Source organism: Schistocerca serialis, chromosome 8 (assembly GCF_023864345.2).
Source record: "Schistocerca serialis cubense isolate TAMUIC-IGC-003099 chromosome 8, iqSchSeri2.2, whole genome shotgun sequence".
Taxonomy (NCBI): domain Eukaryota; kingdom Metazoa; phylum Arthropoda; class Insecta; order Orthoptera; family Acrididae; genus Schistocerca; species Schistocerca serialis.
The window spans coordinates 199,878,984-199,900,127 of NC_064645.1; positions in this window are offsets into that span (position 1 = coordinate 199,878,984).

Here is a 21,144-nt window from a genome sequence, read left to right on the forward strand (position 1 = left end):
TTAAATACGAACATGTTGGTTATGCTTTACTGTGACTGTTACTAACATCGATTGAAACAACAAGTTTACTGTTATCAGTGACTGTTTATTTATCTCCACGACGTGTTTAGAAGATTTAAACCTCCATCGTCAGGTGGATTTACTGTTGTTAGTACGACATATGTGAGTGTAGTCGTACTATTATTGGAGTAACTTGTGGCACTGACTCTAATGGTCACAGGTTCATTTCACTGTCGTAAAACATCACTTGTATATTGCCATATTTCGTAAACTATCTCTGTGATCAATTGAACCCAAGATACGACCACCTGAAAAATAGTATTTTCGCACGAGGCTTTTTGGAACATGGTACCCTGCACTGTGGTGCACGGACCTATACAAAAACATATATTAATAAATTACTATGGAGAATTCGTCAGCAAAACCCTCGAAAAGTTTTTGACAAATTGAGTTCACATTTTTACACGATACTCTAATACACATTCAGATGGACATAGGCTTTGTATGTATTTTTGTAAGCAACAATGTACAGGTTTTCCGCTAAAACCGATTGTAAGAAAGAAACTGCTGTGCTGTGTTGTAAAAATATGCGTTTTTGTGTTCTTTCTTGTATTCAGTTTCAGTGAGGATAGGAGGTCATTTAAACGGTTAGACAAATTTTTTATTCCATATACATTCTTGTTCCTTACATACAATTTTAAACATTAATTGTACACACAACAATGTATTGTTTTGCTTTCTTCCACGCATTCAGTTTTATCAGAGTACAGGAAAGCTGTATTTATGGCTGATCGGTTTATGATTATAGTATTACCAGTACCACTGAATCTGAATCCTCTCAAACTTCGTAGGCCTATGCTTTTGCGGATTACGACTGTGTAAAATACTGTCATTGACAGTACTATCCTTACAGATGTCTCTCTCATACCATGTATACCATTGATCCCAACTGATTTACCTATTCATTTTAAGCGACTTCAGTTCCCAGTTAAGATTTTGTTTCTAATAACAATAAACAAGGCTAGAGGCTAGAAATAGTGTGAAGAGTTGATAGACAGGGTGAATGGACAGAGAGAGGGGAAGGAGGAGATAGGAAGAATGAGTGATGATGAGGAGATGATGAATTGAGAGAAGCAGGAGGATAATTTATTAATTTGATTTGATTTGGTTTATTGATCCATTTTCATCTACACCTGCACAATGTGCAAGAGATATTTGAATTTTTATGTTAATATTAACAGTTTATATATAATTGTAGCTTTGTACAAAATAACACTCATTAAATATATCAATTAATGATGAATACTTAAATAAATGTTGTTACACTATATACAAAGAGATAATATACAAATGTTCTTCTGTATGAGACTACATTGGGTTAACATAGAAAAATTTATTTTTGTAGATCTTCATTTACTGTGTAAAAGCAGTGATCAATCAAGCACGACTCCAATTTAGATTTGAAGTGACCAATGTTCTGTATGTGTTTAAGGTATCTGGTAAGACACTGTATAGTTTGATACTAGGATGGATAAGAGTGGTTTGAAATAACTTTGTGTTGGCACTTTAAACATGTACATCCAATTTTGGGCTTGTATTATAGCTGTGTATTGTGTGATTTTGAGCGATGAATGGCCTTTTTGTGTGTAAGTTTGTTTTAAATACATTATATTTTCAAATATACACACAAGGAAGAGGCAGAATCATCCTTTTTTGAAACAATGGTCTTTATGATTTGCAATTATCTACCCCCTTTTTTGAATTTTCAATGTTTTGATGACATGTCCAGAATTTTCCCAGAGCATAATCCCATACCAGCAGTGAGATTGTATGACTGCATAATATGTATACAGACTGAAGAGCATTGCGGCTGGTACAATTTTTTAATGTATGCAACACAAAACATGAAGTACTTAATTTTTTGTTCATTTGCTCAATATGTGCTTTCCATTTCAAGTTGTCTGGTAGATGAAGTCCAAAAAATTATGTACAGGCTGTTTTGGCAGTTGTCTGTCCATATAGCTCTAGATTTCGTGATATCAGATTTTTTGTTTGTGCTGTGTGTATATCCATAGCTACAGTTTTTCCAGTGTTTGTTATTAAGTCATTGTTAACAAAGTAACTTGTTAGCCTGTCAGTGGCTTCTCTTATGTTCAGAATGCTTGTATCATCAAGAAATTGGAATATTTTACTGCCCACATTGCTTATGTTTAGATCATTTGCATAGAGTAAGAACAGAACAGGACCCATTACTGATCCATGTGGCACATCATATTTAACAGTCAGTAGCTTGGAATCATATTTCCTAATGATGAGGAGATGGGCACAGACAAGGGGAAGAAGGAGATTATGACATGTATGCAATTCCCATACATATTTAGAAACTGCAAAGTGCCTCTGAGTTCTCTAGTTCTACAACAAAGATTATAAGGGCAGTTCACCTTATAGCAAGCAATTTAAAAAAGTCGTTGCAGACTTAATCAACATTATTAGTACTGCCTGATTTGTGTTTACAAATTTCTCATTATATTGCCCTGGATAGGAGGCTGCTAACACACTTTCACTCAGTACTGTACTATGGAGGAGGAGGAGGAGGAGGAGATTAGTGTTTAACATCCTGTCAACAACGAGGCCATTAGAGATGGAGCACAAGCTCAGATTAGGGAATGATTCGTAAGGAAATCAGCCGTGCCCTTTCAAATGATCAATCCTGGCATTTGCCTGAAACGATTTAGGGAAATCACGGAAAACCTAAATCAGGATGGCCAGAGATGGGTTTGAACCACCGTCCTCCAGAATGCGAGTCCAGTGTGCTAATCACTGTGCCACCTCGCTCGGTACTGTACTATGCCATCATCTTTTGAGGCAGTGTAGATAAAATAAAAAGTATTTATTCTACAGAAAAATACAATCAGAATGCTGTGATATGTTTGAAGGAACATCTCATAGTGTCAGCAGTTTCAGGGAAATGTGGATTCGTATGCTTGTGTGTTAATACATTTACTCCCTAATTGAATACATGGTTAATAATATGAATTAATTAACTGTAAACAGTATAAATCACTACTACAATACTGAAAGGATAAATCCCTCTCTAGAGTTCCAAATAGAGCTTTATTTCTAGAGCAATGATACAGCTCCAAAATAGCGACTTGTAGTGTTCTGTACCTATTCAAGTGGTGATTTAAACATGATAAAGGTCCTAAAACTGAAGCTTGTGGCGCACTACACTTAATTTCAGGTCTCTTTGATCTCTCCTTCTCTATATATACAATTTGTTTACAGATAATAAGAAATGATTCAAAAATGTTACCTACTTTGTTGTTAACTATTCCATAATAAACTAATTTTTTGAGAAGCAAAAAAGCTCTACACAGTCAAAAGCCTTGCTAAGGTTTCAAAAGAAGTCTCATCAAAGCTTTTCCTTCTCACAAGTTCTAAGTGCCAATCAAAGAGTCAGTAACACAAACAGTAGATTTGCCCTTTCTAAAACCAAATTGTGCAGGAGAAAGAATGTTGTTATATTCCAAATAATCTCTTAACTGGTAACAGATGATGGATTCTAAAACTTTAGATAAAACTAATGTCAGAGATACTGTGCGATACCTAGAGGGACAATTTCTTTGTCCCTCCTTGTTAATGGGAACAACTCTCGATAATTTTAATATCTCTGGAAATACATCTTCTTTTAAAGATTTATTTATATAATAAGTAAGAGGAAGTGCTATGCAACCAACTATCTTTTCTAAAATGCTACTAGCAACATTATATAAAGGGTGTAAATTTTACGTTGACAAACCAGAATAACTCGAAAAATAAGCTTCACTCGAGAAAAATCCAAAGTTTACTATTTTCGAGGGAAACATCTGCTAGTGCTAAAATTAGCTTGCCACCCCAGGCCCCTGGAGGTGGGACAGAAAGCAACGTTAACATTTAAAGTGGAAACCCCCATTTTTATTCAGGAATCAGATTCTACATAAAAAATTACATACATTCTGTCTTAAACATTTGTTTAATTCCTGGTAGTTGACTCTGTAATTCAAGAAAATCCATGTTCTCATTTTTGCGTGGAAAATGGTTACAGATAAATAAAGAATACTTACATATTTCATAGGATGTTTGGTTAGTTAGTTAGCTAGTCAGATGATTTGTTTAGTAATTAAAAGTTGTGTGGCCTCATGACTATGAAACCAACAAAACTTATCTGAATCTGCAGCAAAAATTAATATTTGGCTAAACATTTGTAAAACTCTAATTCCTCTCTCTCAAACCCCACCCCATGGGGAAAGAGGAAAAGTTTTAGTTTTAGTGAATCAAAATTTAGGAAGTAAATAAGTTTTTTTTATCCATAACCATTTTCCACATAAAAATGAGAACATGGATTTTCTTGAATTACAGTGCCAACTACCAAGAATCAAAAGAAATGTTTAAGACAAAATGTATGCAGTTTTTTATGTAGAATCTGATTCTGCAATAAAAATAGGGGTTCCAACTTGAAATTTTAAGTTTGCCTCCCACCCCACTCTCAGAGGCTTATTTTAGCACCAGTAGATGTCCCCCTCGAAAATAATCAACTTTGAACTCTACACGTTTTTTCGTGTGAAGCTTATTTTTCGAGTTGTTCTGGTTTGTCAACTTAAAATTTACACCCTGTATATCGACACCATGAGAAGGCATAAAACTTTTTATAACACTTACAACAACATCTGGAGCTACAACTGAGAAAAAAATTGTCTTTCAAAGCTCAGATTACATTATGGCATTTTATGGTATCAGATACTGCTTCATGAGGCCTAGCAATGCTTTCAAAAAATTTCAATAACAGAATGTACACAAAAATATTAAATTCAACTGGTGATACAGCTACAGCCTCATTTAGTTTACTTTTGGCCACTGAGTTTATTACACTTCCTGCTTTCTTGCATTCATTTTTGGATGACTCAATACTAAACAAGCAACATTGTTTCTTACCCTCATTAACTGCTTGTTTATAATTCTTTCAAGCATTCAAGTATCTTTGCTCAGCCATATTTGTTTTGTAGGGTCTACAAAAATCGAAGTACATATACAGTCTGTTTTTCATACTGGCTAACTGAGACATATACCATGCATTCTTATGCCTATGCTTATTTGTGTTGGGATTGATTTTATATTTATACTGAGGCCTCCACAATATACAAGAAAGCATGACAAAAAACTATCAAAGATTATATTCACAGAACAATTACTATTATTGTTATACAAAATTTTTCACATTATAATTCTCCAGTGAAACCATAAAATTAGTAATTTTGTCCTGCATCATTGATCTTGTAAAGACCACCTTTGGCTCTTTGAGCTCTTTTGACTTCATATTAGACTTACTTACTTAGTTATTAAATCTCTGCTACCATTTGTAAGTATATTGTCAAGACAAGCACTCTCTCTGATAGGTTTACAGTTAGTGAAATTAAATTGTCTTAACAGATTTTTCAATTCATTCTTATTGTGTGTGTCTTCTGTTACATCAAAAAATGCAGCATTTATTTCACCACCAATCGTTATACTATGCTTCCTCCAATGAGGCCTAGGAAAAAAATTTAATAAATTTTGAAGATTTTCTAAAATGATTAGTGGTCCGCCATTGGGTGACCTATGTTGGGATACAATAAGAATTTTGAAATACTCAAAATATTATATCTATAGCTTCAAAGTGCAGCTCAGTGCACAAAAAACATAGATCTAATCCACAACTACCATTTATTAAAGCTTTCTTGACATAAACTGATACACCACTATGAATATACTGCTCTCTGATGAAACTATTTGCTGAAAACCACATAATACATGAAAAGTAAATTTCATTTACCTTCACCAGTGATTGCTCAAACATAATGGATTGAGGATACTCTCATTTGAAAAATCATTTACAGCTACATCTATTCCACATTCCTTCAACATTGACACAGCCTACCTTAAATGACGAAGTTGTAATATAAGGGCAGTCATTATTCATGCGATTTTTCTCAAAACAATGACTAACTTTCGGCTGGACTATGTCAGAAGATGAAAAACTATGTGCAAAATTCCTAATTCTACTTCGATTCTGGCTTCTGGTATTTTCCCTGGCCAACTTATAATGAGAAAATCTCTGCCACAGCATGGACAACAAAAGGACATGTCGAGATAAGTGACCATGCAATAGAATACCAAATATAATCGCTCAGCAGAGGAAAGACGACTAAAAAAGATGGGATACCTGTATGATTCTACAAAGAATATGCAAAGGAAATCACCCAAAGCACATTTACTGTTAAAGGTCTGCATGGATGTGGATATCCAAGGTAATTTTTGTGGTTAAAAGTTAAAGGAGTGTGTCGATATTTATGATTTTTCTCATATTGTGTTATTTGTGTTCAATGAACGTGATTGCATGAAGCAACGCTCCTTACTGCAAGAAATGTACCACATTGCATGATTTAACAATACAGTGAAACTATGTAAGAAAGTTTAACAACATGCAAAATATGACAACATGTATCAATACTTCATTTTACTTCCAGTTGTCAAGGAAATTTTCTGCAGAAAATTTCATGAAATCTGTTTCATTAATTATGACAGTAAGTTATGATTTGCAGAATGTAATGAGAACATAGCAGGTTATGTTGTGTTAAATTGTGCTAATGACTAGCCTCTAGTTTCTTATCCTACAAAATGGTAAAACGTAGATACGAAATTTACTTTCAGAAAAAGACCTTGAACGTAAATAATGGATAAAGATGTTTTGTCTCTCTCATAGATGCAGACGAAAATGAACTAAAATCTGAAATATGTCCAGCCACCCATCTGCAACAAAGCTTCAAAGCTGATTACAGGTTCCAGCAGAAGAAAATTCAGGCCAAGCACAAGATGTGGAGTCCTGTTGAGGTGAGTATCTGTGGTTTCTGCCTGAAACCACCATTTAATTAATTTTGTTTTTAAATACCAATGCCTTTAGCATGAAACCACCGACTTTATGGCAAGATAGATACATTTGGTAACACTCTGAGGTACTTCTACAAACAAAAGGCACTGTAGCAGTCACTTATGGTATTCAAAGCAACAGTCAGCCTGCAGTTTGCGCTTCATGATTGAAGGACACTGCGACACACAACTTTTTATAGTGGTCTTTATGAAGAGATCATTAAAAGTGAAAGTAAGTATATCAAAAGCTACTGCAAAGTAAATTTGAGTCTGTATTACTGCTTTTGTGAGTGGTTTCGAAATGAAACCACTAGGGCAATACGTATTTCTGGCACAAAATTTATTACGTTTTAGGCCTATTTTTGCTTTTTATGTAGGACTATCATTTTTTTAGGCATTATGAGTCCATGGAACATTCATAATGAGAGATTTTGTCTAGGAAAATGCGAATTTGCTTTCAAATTTATCACGTGAAGTGATGGGTCCACGTGAAGTGATGGGTTGACGGGTGGTTGAAAATTTACACCAGAGGTTCCAAAGTGAAACTATCTCCTTGAAAGAAGTGATTGTTTACTTTTTGCCAATTTCTTCTTATATTATTTGCTTTATGTGATAATGAAGGTTAATTCTGTGAAAAACTGTAAAATTATATTCCAAAGTGAAACAACCTCCTTAAAACAATTTAGGGTTTACTTTCTGCCAACTTCTGATTATTCATTACTTACTATGATAATAAAAGTTAGTTATAAGAAAAATTCTAAAATAATATTTTTTTTCTCAATTGTATGTACGCAGGGGTTGAAGTACTTGGCAAAACTTTGATCTCTGTGGATTTAGATTACAGGCTTTTGGATACATAATTTGAGAATGTATTGTGGACAGTATTTCTCTAATCTCCACAAACCACTCTCTACCATAAATTATGAGCCAAATCGTGACCATTTGGTTAGTATTCTGTTGATCCACCTTTGGAATGCAATACAGAATGATCTTGCATAGCACGCATTCCAGAAGTCCTCATTTACGTTTTCGAACGCATGTGGCACTAAGTGTTAATGCATAGGTCACACAATTCGCATAAAGTATTGACCAGTGGATTGCAGGAATGGAGCTGGCACCTGATAGTGTCATGCATGCGTTTTGTCGGTTCAGAACAGGCAAATTTGGAGGCCAAGACATCAACATGAGTTAAGTAATGCTCATCAAATCACTGTAAAATGATTATGACCTTGTGACACAGACAATTATGCAGCTAGAAGATGTCATAACCATCACAGAAGACATGAAGCTTGAAGGGATATAGGTGATCCGCAGCAGTGTTAATGTACTCCACAGCTGTGATTGTGCCTCTGATTATTACCATAGATCCAATGCAAACCAAGGTGAATGAACCCCATAGCATAGTACTGCCGCCACAGGACTGCATCCATCTACATCTACATCTATCTACATTTATACTCCACAAGCCACCCAACAGTGTGTGGCGGAGGGCACTTTACGTGCCACTGTCATTACCTCCCTTTCCTATTCCAGTCGCGTATGGTTCGCGGGAAGAACGACTGCCGGAAAGCCTCCGTGCGCGCTCGAATCTCTCTAATTTTCCATTCGTGATCTCCTCGGGAGGTATAAGTAGGGGGAAGCAATATATTCGATACCTCATCCAGAAATGCACCCTCTCGAAACCTGTACAGGAAGCTACACCGCGATGCAGAGCGCCTCTCTTGCAGAGTCTGCCACTTGAGTTTGCTAAACATCTCCGTAACGCTATCACGCTTACCAAATAACCCTGTGACGAAACGCGCCGCTCTTCTTTGTATCTTCTCTATCTCCTCCGTCAAACCGATCTGGTATGGATCCCACACTGATGAGCAATACTCAAGTATAGGTCGAACGAGTGTTTTGTAAGCCACCACCTTTGTTGACGGACTACATTTTCTAAGCACTCTCCCAATGAATCTCAACCTGGTATCCGCCTTACCAACAATTAATTTTATATGATCATTCCACTTCAAATCGTTCCACACGCATACTCCCAGATATTTTACAGAAGTAACTGCTACCAGTGTTTGTTCCGCTATCATATAATTATACAATAAAGGATCCTTCTTTCTATGTATTCGCAATACATTACATTTGTCTATGTTAAGGGTCAGTTGCCACTCCCTGCACCAAGTGCCTATCCGCTGCAGATCTTCCTGCATTTTGCTACAATTTTCTAATGCTGCAACTTCTCTGTATACTACAGCATCATCCGCGAAAAGCCGCATGGAACTTCCGACACTATCTACCAGGTCATTTATATATATTGTGAAAAGCAATGGTCCCATAACACTCCCCTGTGGCACGCCAGAGGTTACTTTAACGTCTGTAGACGTCTCTCCATTGATAACAACATGCTGTGTTCTGTTTGCTAAAAACTCTTCAATCCAGCCACACAGCTGGTCTGATATTCCGTGTGCTCTTACTTTGTTTATCAGGTGACAGTGCGGAACTGCATCGAACGCCTTCCAGAAGTCAAGGAAAATAGTATCTACCTGGGAGCCTGTATCTAATATTTTCTGGGTCTCATGAACAAATAAAGCGAGCTGGGTCTCACACGATCGCTGTTGATTCCTACAGAGTAGATTCTGGGTTTCCAGAAACGACATGATACGCTAGCAAAAAACATGTTCTAAAATTCTACAACAGATCGACGTCAGAGACATAGGTCTATAGTTTTGCGCATCTGCTCGACGACCTTTCTTGAAGACTGGGACTACCTGTGCTCTTTCCCAATCATTTGGAACCTTCCATTCCTCTAGAGACTTGCGGTACACGGCTGTTAGAAGGGGGACAAGTTCTTTCGCATACTCTGTGTAGAATCGATTTGGTATCCCGTCTGGTCCAGTGGACTTTCCTCTGTTGAGTGATTCCAGTTGCTTTTCTATTCCTTGGACACTTATTTCGATGCCAGCCATTTTTTCGTTTGTGCGAGGATTTAGATAAGGAACTGCAGTGTGGTCTTCCTCTGTGAAACAGATTTGGAAAAAGGTGTTTAGTATTTCAGCTTTACGCGTGTCATTCTCTGTTTCTATACCATCATCATCCCGGAGTGTCTGGATATGCTGTTTCGAGCCACTTACTAATTTAACGTAAGACCAGAACTTCTTAGGATTTTCTGTCAAGTCGGTACATAGAATTTTACTTTCGAATTCACTGAACGCTTCACGCATAGCCCTCCTTACGCTAACTTGACATCATTTAGCCTCTGTTTGTCTGAGAGGTTTTGGCTTCGTTTAAACTCGCAGTGATGCTCTCTTTGCTTTCGCATTTGTTTCCTAACTTTGTTGTTGAACCACGGTAGGTTTCCCCTGTCCCTCACAGTTTTACTCGGCATGTCCTGTCTAAAACGCATTTTACGATTGCCTTGAACTTTTTCCATAAACCCTCAACATTGTCAGTGTCGGAACAGAAGTTTTCCATTTGATCTGTTAGGTAGTGTGAAATCTGCCTTCTATCAGTCTTGTTAAACAGATAAACCTTCCTCCCTTTTTTTATATTCCTATTTACTTCCATATTCAGGGATGCTGCAACAGCCTTATGATCACTGATTCCCTGTTCTGCACTTACAGAGGCGAAAAGTTCGGCTCTGTTTGTTATCAGTAGGTCCAAGATGTTATCTCCACGAGTCAGTTTTCTGTTTAATTGCTCGAGGTAATTTTTTGATAGTGCACTCAGTATAATGTCAGTCGATGCTCTGTCCCTACCACCCATCCTAAACATCTGAGTGTCCCAGTCTATATCTGGTAAGTTGAAATCTCCACCTAAGACTATAATATGCTGAGAAAATTTATGTGAAATGTACGCCAGATTTTTTCTCAGTTGTTCTGCCACTAATGCTGCTGAGCCGGGAGGTCGGTAAAAGGAGCCAATTATTAACCTAGCTCGGTTGTTGAGTGTAGCCTCTACCCATAATAATTCACAGGATCTATCCACTTCTACTTTACTACAGGGTAAACTACTACTAACAGCGACAAACACGTCACCACCGGTCGCATGTAATCTATCCTTTCTAAACACTGTCTGTGCCTTTGTAAAAATTTCGGCAGAATCTGTCTCTGGCTTCAGCATGTGGTGCATGTTTCAAGCAGCCATCTGCCTGAATACGCCAAATGGCGACTCTGGACACAACGACAATATGTACAGGTCATCTGCTGCAAAGCCCATGTTCAACAACATGTGCTGAACAAAGTGTTCCAAGTCACTTGTGCTTGCACCAGCATTGTACTCTGTCTTCAGGTCTGCCACAGATTATCGCCTATCCTGCTCTACAGAACAGGCTAGCCTCCACATGATGTGATGAGGTGTGGCGTCCAACACTTTGTCACCCACTCATGGTTGCACCATTCTTCAGCCATCTTCTATTGACATTCACAATAGGAGCACATGACAGTTGATGAATTTTGCTATTTACTAGAAGCTCAATCCCAAGTATCACGCCATGACATTCTGCCCTTTGTCAGAATCACTAATGTCAGAGGGTTATCCCATCTGCTACCTGCATTGTGGCTAGAATAATTCCCCTTTTGTCTCAACTGCACTTATTATGCTATCTGATCAAAAACCTTCAAGCAGCCCTATGCAACATGGTACTGAACACTGGACGTTACTAGAGGTGAAACTGCCAGTATAGAAGGAGATAGTGATATTGTGTTGTCAGTAGAGAGAATGTGTCTGTCAGGAAAGTCAGTGACTTCAAACATAGGAAAATCACTGGACGTCACCTAAGTAACAAATTCTTCTTGGGTATTTCAACCCTTCTAAAGTTGACCAAGTGGTCATGCCAACGAACAGTCACAGGTAAACAAAGACCATGTAGATCTCATGTGATGACGGACAAGAACTGACGAGCATTGTGGAGATTGGCTGCAAAAAAGTCGCATGTTATGTTGAAAAAGGTTGCAACTCCTGTCAGTGGTTACACCTAAACTATTCAGCAGCAAGTTGAGTGAGAGCGTCGAGATCAACAATGGAAACTGTATTTTCTTTGCTTCCTTAGGCACGCGCCACTGATGTACACTGTACAGAGTATCGTCATTAATTGTGTTGAGACAGTGTGCAATCACAGAATTATTCAGCACAAAGCAATTTTTGAAGTCGCTTAGGTTCTGACTCCCACGAGCATGTTACAAGCCCATTCTTGATAAACATGTGTTTTTCAGTGCTTGGCAGTGAAGCAAGCATGAGCTGTACTTTTGCAGCCATTTGCTCGTTAAGTGGAGCTACCACATCACTATATTTAGTTTCATCCCAGTGATGTGAGCTAAGACAAACTGGCTCTCAAGTTGGGAGAACCACAGTACTGAACTATCTAACCAAAATGGCAGGAATTTCACATTAGTCGGACTACGGTCCATGTTTGCTGCTAGTAAGTCAGTGCTTGCACGATTCCGCATGTTTGTCATGATAAGCACTGATTACATGATGCAGTTGTTGATGAGTAGTTCTGCATGGTGTGGTTCATGTGAAAACTATACAAGATACGTTTCATTGTTGTGGCGCTCGATTCAGTATTTCTGGTGTGTGGTGAGTTTTTTCCAGAGTGTAATTTGGAAACCCGGGGTCACCAAATTTTGTACATAAATACAGTTTTTTTGTTCAACACAACATAAGCAATCAGTTGCCATGCACAGTCATAAGACTGCAAGGACTGTCTATATCTTTTGTTTCTATTTCAGGGAACAAAAACTCATGAATATCTATTGGGTAAAAAATTGCATCCTTCTGAGTCATGTTGCAACACACAAGCCACTTGGCACATTAGCATCGCTTGAGGTGACGAAAGTTTTGACAGCTGAAGTGTCACTACCACATCAAGCAGCTATTGTATAGTAATAGAGGGATGGGATCATTTAAATGCAGAACTTGCTTTTTTAATAGTGTTCCTTCCATATTTCCCAGTCACCAAACATAGTTGTGAGTTTTCCAGTACAAAAAGGAAAATGTAATTAAAGCAATATTCCATCTCCTATTAGTGTCAACATTTTCTGTTTTTTAGTGATTGGGTATTTAGTACAGAATAATAATTTTTATTTTGCTAATTATGTACATCATGTGGTGTATGTGTGTCTATATATAGGTACAAGATGACATACATAATTAGTGACATGGGAATGTGTGTGTGTGTATTTGTGTGTATGTGTATATGTCGAAATTGTGTATAATGTGACCACAACTATACAACAAAAATTATCAACAGGTGGATTAAGAAATAAAAAAAAGATAAATATTATCATGAACTCTCAGTGCAATGTAATATAAACGGTTGACAGTAACAGAGTAATTGTATCACCGAAAATTGTTTAAGTTGGGAAATGAATAATTGTGACATGGTGTGTTTAAGTTCAAAAGGAACTGATTACAAATATATCTGCATTCTTGACACATATTTCCTGAATTCTGATGCTTTTCATCGATTCTACTTCATTTCACAAGTTTTTTTTTTTTTGTGGATTTCATGCTCATTTTAATACATTCAAAGCTAAGCACTTTTTTTTACAATCTTGCAGATGAGAATGAAGGCTTTCTTGAAGTATCTTGCTTGAAGATGGCAAGTACAAAACTTGCTGAAACATTGCCAGATAAGGACGCATTGACCCGGCTGTCAACTCGGGAATGTTTTATCAATCTGGAAGACATTTATTTGCTGCTCCAATTTATAGCAGAACAATTAACTCCGAAGTATGACCTTATTTGTATTTTGAATGTACTTCTACACTCCATATGTAGAATATGCTATCGTTTCACAGTGTCTTATTACTCGCACAAACAAAGTTTATACTCAGTGCAGTGGCTGATAGGAGCAACTGTAAATGGGAAATGCCTTTATGGTCGCTCCCAACAGCCACCGCGCCGAGTGTCCATCATTTTATAGCGCAGAGGTACATAAGTATCGTAGAAACATAATTTTCACGGCACCGAGCACATCATACAAGTGCTGCATTTTCACATTTGCTACTGTACCATTACAATATGAACCCAACAGAGCTGATCTTGAGCCAAGCTGCGGGATTTGGGCCAAGAAGTAACAAGACAAACTGGAACTAATGCATGCTGCTTTTTCATATGTCAGTGCCGAATGCTGGTGGGATATAGAACGGCTTGTCATAAAAGAAGATGAGAAAATGCTGCGCGTGGTTGGCTTCGTGGATTCTGTTGTTGATAGGCTCGTTATCAATGTAGCAGGTGACACTTCCAGAACTGAAATGTATTTATCGGATTCAGTTAAGGAAGGTGCTAAGAATTACCAGACAAGTGACTGTAATTAATACCATCAGTGGCTTCAATATTTAACTATACGGTGAACTCCTTCAATACACTCTTACGTTACACACAGCTTATGCAGAAAAATACCCTGTGGTTAAGTCAGGAATTTTCATCATTGTTAATTACAATAGGACATTAGCTAAATACGACAACATATTGAGGTTTTCATCTAAGGAGCGTATTATGGGAGATTTGCAGTGTATTATTTCATTTTACTTAAAAATTAAATGACATTTGAAGCTGTATTGCTTCTCTTTTTACGTGTGACTGCAGCTGGCCACGTCACTGCGGGCTAGCGGTAACAGCTACTCAGCCAGTGATGTCTAAGTTAAATACGCCAGTAAAGCCGTTGCCCCGTGTTATCGCTAAGTCGATGTACGCTTAACGCACATACCATTATTATCGTACTTGACACTACTCGAGACAGCTTGGCTGCAGTCCCACATTATACAGAAATCCAATGAGGTTCCAGCAAATGCATATGAATACATAGTGCAATGTTTACATCAGGTTTATTCTTATGACGAATGGAATATATCCCTTTACGACCTGAAGATTTTTTGAAAAGTGATTTTCATTTCCCAATGCTTCTCCATATTTGTTTAGTTTTAAATGTAACTAGGAAAATAATAAAAAATTTCTGGGGGCGGTACTGTCACGATCGTTATAATATTAACACAAAATACTTTAGAGAACGCATCATTTATTGTGCCTATAAAACTATACAGAAATGTACAAAACTCTTGTTGTAGCTGTTTTAAATGAATGTTTGTCTTCTTTGTTTCTGTTTGGGAGGAACATGAATGTCCTTAAAACATGTCTTGTCCTTCGACAGGCACAAGTATACGTTACACTTTTCGCACCGCATTTTGCTGCGACTTTTGCATGGCTCGTATCTGCAAATGTGTGGTGCTGGAATATCATCAGAAATTGGAAAATGTTTATATCCATCACAGCGCTTGTCACTGTATGGAAGCTTTGCAGGTTGATTAAAGAATTTAGACCTTTTGGCTGCAGGAAGTGCATCTCCTTCTTGTTCACTGTCACTTAATACCCTTCTAACCTCAGGTGGAACTGCAAGCAGTCCTTCTGCTACCTAGAAACATATAATAATATCAAAGAACATAATTTCAAATATCTATGTCAAATTACACAATATCAAATAACATTAATGTAAAGATAAAATAATGTAGTATTGCAAATTATCCATTACCTCTAATTTGTAGTGTAGCAAATCTTTCTGTTCTTTTCTTGGAATATTATTTACCACAGCAAGGTCCACAACATGTAAAATTACTTTCCATGTCCATTTCATACTTCTGAATCAGGCTCTGTAGCATTCCATCTGCTGGTCATAAACGTCAAAAATGTTCAAATGTGTGTGAAATCTTATGTGACTTAACTGCTAAGGTCATCAGTCCCGTAGCTTACACACTACTTAACCTAAATTATCCTAAGGACAAACACACACACCCATGCCCAAGGGAGGACTCGAACCTCTGCCGAGATCGGCCTCATAGTCCATGACTGCAGCGCCTTAGACCGCTCGGATAATCCTGCGTGGTTTCACAAAGGCCTATTATTAACAGAATAAGCAGCAGTTAAAGAGGTTCAATTAAGAAATATTTATCACAGTATTAATTAATGAAGAATTCTAAAATTTGTTACAACTATGTTTCAGGACTATAAGTTCTGAGTACCTGTCCAGCAAACTTGCACTACTGACCATTAATTTCTTAAAAAGGTTCCTACATCTTACTACTCTAAATGCTTCAACACAAAAAACATCAATATCAAGTACCAAAAGCAGGAAAGGTGGATAAAAACAGTGAAATGAAAACAAAACTTACTTTTTATTCACTATTAACAACAGTGTCACCTGATTCACTACCGATTTTGGCAATTTCACAAGGAACACTTGTCACATGTTTTGGAAACACACCGCTGTTTAGCCTATGCCTACTTTTATTCATAAAACCTTCTTAGAAAAAATGATATTCACAAACAAAATAAGAAGCACAGTTCATATCTGGTGACAGTTTACAAACACTCTTCCACTATAGAAGCAACTCTTGAGGTTGTTTTGGAAACCTGTAGAAATGCTTGTTGCAAATTTCCTCCATTGAATCCACATAATAGCCAGATGAACAGCTGGGGAACTTGCGGGAGTATTTCAATGTCAATCTGTTGTGTTGAATATTCTGAAAAATAAAACCATAAAAGTCTTCATTAAACAAAACTACTGCAGACATATCAAAGTTATTTAAATAAACAAACAGAAACCACACTGCTTAATTCACGATAGAAGAGAATACATTTCATTTATAGGCTACAAGATTATTTAATGAAAAATTAAATGTCTTACCTTACAATTAATTGTGGACATTTTTCAGCAGGAAATCTCTTCAATTCCACAGTGAACTTTATGAAATTAAAGTAAAAAGTCTGTTTATAATGAAGATGAGTAGTATGTAAATATGAAACAAATACAAAGACGACTGTAACCGAGGACCACAGACTTCAGTGCAGAGCAAGACAATAGAATATTTCAAAACAACCACCATTGGAGTTTAGACAGCTCTCATTGGTCAAATCCAGCTTCGTTTGACCCCTAGCATCTCTAGTGGTCTGGAATGGAACTACGTGGCTTGCTGCCTCTTCGCCCATATAGCTTTCTCCCCCATGCTACACGTCACGCAACAGCACTGGAAGACAAAGAAGCCCGCCAAAACTGCAGAATAGACGGGGCTGCGATGTAGTGGCGTTCGGCGGCACTACATGAACCAATGTAGCCCTCACGATAGTTCGTTTCGGGCTACAATTACATTCTAGCTCCAGGGAACAAAAAGTATGAAGTTGTACCAGACCCTCACGATCGTGGGGGTAGGGGCGTAAAGCGGTATCATCTAACATCCTTAGCATCTATTTGTTGTAGATTCTTCGAATATTTTCTGAGTACAAAAATAATGAGGTATTTCGAACAGAATGATCTTCTACTTGCCAACCAGAGTGGATTTCTAAACGGTCTATCATGTGAAACTGTTTGCAGAGTAATTTACGGGCGGTTTCTGATTGGAACAATTTATTAATACATTAAACAATCTATGTGAATTACACACATAAAGAGCTCAACACACAGAATAAAATAAATCATAGCTTATGTAGTTGCCCATAGCAACACAAAAGATACTCACACACCAGAGAGGCATGGATTTGATGATGGCGCGCCTTCATCAGAGATTTTGTCATCATATCTGCCAGCATTTGGTCTGAAGGTATTTGCTGCACAGTAATTTGAGCTGACTCTATTATTTCCCTTATGATGTGGTGTCTTGTATCTATATGTTTGGTTCGACTCTTACATCTGCTAGGCTTAGACAGGTCAATTGCTGCCTTGTTGTCACATAATAGTTTGATGGGGTCTTTTTTGGGGTTTGGTCATATTGTATTGCGTAGCCTTTGAAGCCATAGAGCCTCCTGACATGCTGAGGTCAGAACCATCTGTTCTGCCTCAGTTGTAGATAAGGCCACTGTTGGCTGTTTCTTACTCTGCCAAGATATCACTGTGCCTTGGGATTTAAAAAGATATCCAGTTGTTGACTTTCTGTCTTCAGAATCTCTGGCCCAACCTGCATCACAGTAACCTAATATGTGGCTGTCCTCTAATTTAGAAAACAAAAGTTTCATATCTTTAGTACCTTTTAGATATCTGAACATTCTTTTGACTGCTTGCCAGTGTGGTATTTCTGGATTATTACAAAAACGGCTAACAATTCCTAGGTCCGACCTTGTTCCTCATTGAACATACATTAAACTACCTATTGCTTCACGATAGGGTATGTTCTTAATAGCTTCTTGCTCTTGTTCTGTTTTCGGACACATATCATGAGTAAGCATCTGATTACTGTCCAGTGGTTTACATATTGGGTTACATTCTTTCATATTAAATCTGTTGAGAATTTGTTCTTGTTTGTCCAAGATTCCTCTGGGGACTTGTTCTTTATTGCGTTAGTCAGGGACCTGCAGTGGAGACTGCTTCTGCCCAGAATTTATTTGGCAAATTTGCTTCAAAGAGCAGGCATCTTGTGTTTTCTGCTATTGTACGGTTGTAATGCTCAGCCACTCCGTTTTGTTCTGGTGTATACGGCGCTGTTATCTGATGTCGGATTATCATTAATATATTCTGTGCCATTATTGGTGTGTAGAGTGCAGATAATTTTTCCAGATTGCCTTTCTACTAGATTTTTGAAGTCTCGTATCAGTTTTGCTCCTTGATGTTTATTTCTGAGGAAATATACAAATATTTTCCTGGAATAGTCATCAATTAGAGTCCGGAAGTATTTGGCTCCTCCAATAGATCTAGTTTCCATCGCCCCACACAAGTCTGAGTGAACTAGCTTGAGGATTTCTGTGGCTCTTGAGCTAGATCGTGGAAAGGGAAGTCTTGTTTGTTTCCCTTTAAGCAAATTGCACAGGGAGTATTTATTGTTCACTTATATGATATTCCACTAGCCAGTCCATTACAAAGTACACCCATAGCTTCAGAATGCAGATGACCTAGTCTTTTATGCCACAAGTCTGCACTATTTGCCTGCAATACGGATTTTGCTTCAAAATTTCGATCATATGGTTGGTCTGGTCTTTACATTCCGTTTGCTAATGTGGCACTAGCAACCATATTTTTGCATATGTTGTAAATACGACAACCTAGTTTGTCAAATAAAACCGAATGACCTTTTTCTACTATTTTATTAACAGATGGTAGATTTGTACTTAGCTGAGGCACATACAGAATATCCGATACCTTGATACTAGCTTTCTTGTTGCCAGTGAGAACATCTACAAATAAAGATCCTATACCTTTTACGGATAAATTTTCATTATTTGCTATTAAAACTTGCGAGCTTGTCAATGCTTCAACACTACTTTCATTACAATGATATTTAGATATGTGCCCTGATGCGCCTGAGTCTACGTACCATTCTGTCCGTGTATCTTTACCTGCAGCTGCTGCTGTGAGAAACGTCTGGTAGATGGCTGTCTTGGCCGTAGTTTTTCTCATTTTTCTTCTTTTCTTCAGTTTTTAGCCAGATGCCCGTACTTGTTGCAGTTATAGCAGCTGGGACCCTTTTTGAAATTACATCACTCTTTTTCTTGTTGACTCGCAGAGCAGCATCGCTAATCGATTGTTTATTACAAGCTTCAGCGTTTATTTCTTGCAGTAGTTTATTTTTTTATGGAGTCTCCTGTGATCGGCACGTTTTAATTTTATAAGCTCATAACCATAGGCTTATATTCGTCTGGTAATCTTGCAAGCAGAATACACCCAATCCACTCTTCTTTGAATTCAAAATTCAATCCATTTAATTTTTGTGACGTAGAAATTATCTTTGACACATATTCCTCTACTGACGAACAATTCTCCAGTCTGGTTGACAGTAACGTATTTAATAACCCTATCCGTCTGAAGAGACCAGAATCTTCGTAGACTTGCTTTAGCTTGTCCCACGCTTCTCTTGCTGTAGATGTATCTTGAAAGTGAACATATATCGACGGATGGACGGAGAGTATAAATTTGGCTCTTGCTGCACGAACTTTAGTTGCATCCCCACAGTTGTTTTTGTTCTAAATATGTTCACATAGCGAACTGCCAGGTACTGTAGTTTTCTCTTCCCATCAGTTTTTCGATCGTAGGCAGTGAATTGGTATTTACTAGCACCATGATTTTAGTGATTACGTCGTGCCAAATTACCAAGCGCTGCTGCTAATTTTCCCGAACCGGTGATCTCGTAATTTATTAGAACATTACGCCGATTTATAATCCTGGGCCCACAACCTGTTAGCAGAGTAATTTACGGGCGGTTTCTGATTGGAACAATTTATTAATACATTAAACAAGCTACATTGATGACACACATAACGAGCTCAATACACGAAATAAAACAAATCATAGACTCCGTAGTTGCCCGTAGCAAACCGAGCAACACACAAGATATTACACACCAGGGAGGCATTGATTCTAAAATCCCGTAGAAACCCGACTCACACTTTTCGCACATGACATACTGTAAGTCATAGCTCAAGACGGTCAAGTTGATGAAGAATTTCTCGATTTCCGAATAGCATTTGGCTCAGTGTTACACCTACGCTTATTATAAAGAAATACAATCGTATTTGTCACGGCATCGAGGCTTTTTTTTTTATTTTTTAGGGACGATGCAGAAAGTTATCTTCGATGGAGAATCATCGACAGATGTGGAAGTAATTTCAGGTGTGGGCCAGGGAAGTGCGTTGGATCCCTCGCTGTTAATGTTGTATATTAATGATCTTGCACGCAATATTAATAGTTACCTCATACTTTTCGCAGTTGGTATGGTTACTCATAATGAAGTTCACTCTGAAAGAAGCGCTACAGATATTCAATCAGAGCTTGATAAGATTTCAAATTGGTGTAAAGATCGGCAATTTTGTTTAAATGTTAAGAAATGTAAAATTGTATACTTCACAAAACGAAAAAACTGTACTATTCTGTGACTATAGTATTAGTGAGTAATAATTGGAATCACTCAAATACCTGAGTGTAACACTTCCTAGTGCATGGAATGTAACGAATACACACGCTCAGTCGTAGGTAAAACGGTTAGCATTGGGAGAGTAATAGGAAACGCAATCTACAAAGGATATTGCTTACAAATCGCTACTGCGATCCACCCTAGAATATTGTTCGAATGTGCGGGACCCTTACCAGATACAATAAGGAATACTGAACGTATGCAAAGAGGGGCAGCACGAATGGTCATAGGTTTGTTTGACCCGTGGAAGAGTGTCACAGAAATACTGAAGAAACTGTACTGTCAAACTCTTGAGAGAGACGTAAACTATCCCGAGAAACCCTTT